This window comes from Carassius auratus, chromosome 47 (assembly GCF_003368295.1).
Source record: "Carassius auratus strain Wakin chromosome 47, ASM336829v1, whole genome shotgun sequence".
Classification (NCBI taxonomy): Eukaryota; Metazoa; Chordata; class Actinopteri; order Cypriniformes; family Cyprinidae; genus Carassius; species Carassius auratus.
In genome coordinates, this window is record NC_039289.1 from 3,025,107 (window position 1) to 3,026,387 (window position 1,281).

Consider the following 1,281-nt stretch of genomic DNA (forward strand, 5'->3'; position numbering starts at 1 on the left):
ATGTTTGCTAACTGAATGTGTAGCCCCACCCTTTGGATTCAAATAAGCTGCAGATATGAAGAGGGGCTCCAGAAAGAAAGACCCACACCCATAAACACATGTGTTTGGAGGAAGTTGGCTGTGGAGGAACTGGTGAAGTCAGCACGCAGATGTTAGGGCCTTGATATTGTTTCGGCAAGTAACTTGAAATCTAAATATCCCCAGTTACTTTTCAAATGCATTTCTGGTCTTGCTTTGCACTAAAAAACAAAACAAAATGTGGTCTTTAAACAAAAGGCTTTTCTTTGTTTTGGCTAACATCCATTCTGGTAGGTAATACCTACTTTTTATTATCCAGCGGATAATTTTACTTATTTTCTCCATGAATAATCAGTTTCCTTCCAAGAAAAAAATGAGATTACATAAGTAAAATGGGTTGCGACCACTGATCTATATATATAACTGGATCGCTCATCGCGTTCTAAACTGCCAACAGGCAGTGAAGCCACCGGAAGTGTTCGATCCGCCATCTTACTAATCCCTACCAGCAGAGAGCACCATTGAGTTACATTCAAATCGCTGTCCTAAAATCACTCAATTTGAAGCAAATCATTCAAACGGGACTTGTTTTTATGTTAAGTGTATGTAAATTAATGTTTACTTCAGAAGTTATCTGCAGTGTTTATGGTCTTTTGGGGCAGGATAATCGATACATTTAAACCGTTAAGGTGGGTGTGTCTGCTGCGCACTGACGACACAGGTAACTGATCAAACACAAAAAATGTCTTATTTCTTTATCAACATAATTATTTAGGAATTATTAAACATGAACGTATTAGTATCAGAAATTGATTTGAATATATTACAATGAATAATACAATTATATTGTTAATATTGCTCTATACATGAAAAGCTTAACTTACTATCTTGGAAATAAAGCTTTATAAAGTTTATGTCTTTAAATCCATACTGTATATAGTCAGTTATTTATCTGAATAAATTCAGATGTCAGAACGAGCAGTTTGTAGTGTGTTATATATGTTGAGATCGTGTCCGTCTGATGTTTATCATGTTCATGATGCTCACTACTGTAATTAACATAGCTTTTTAATAAGTAGGGGAAATTCGCGACATTTAAAAAAATAACCGTTTACATGCCTAGGGTGTTCGCATTGTAATAATGTACAGAAATACTTCAAATTTATAAATTCTGACTTGTTAAGTGATGTTTTCTAATTAAAATCGTACAATTTCCTATTAATTCAATGGAACGTTTTCGCACACTAGGGATTACCAATATGG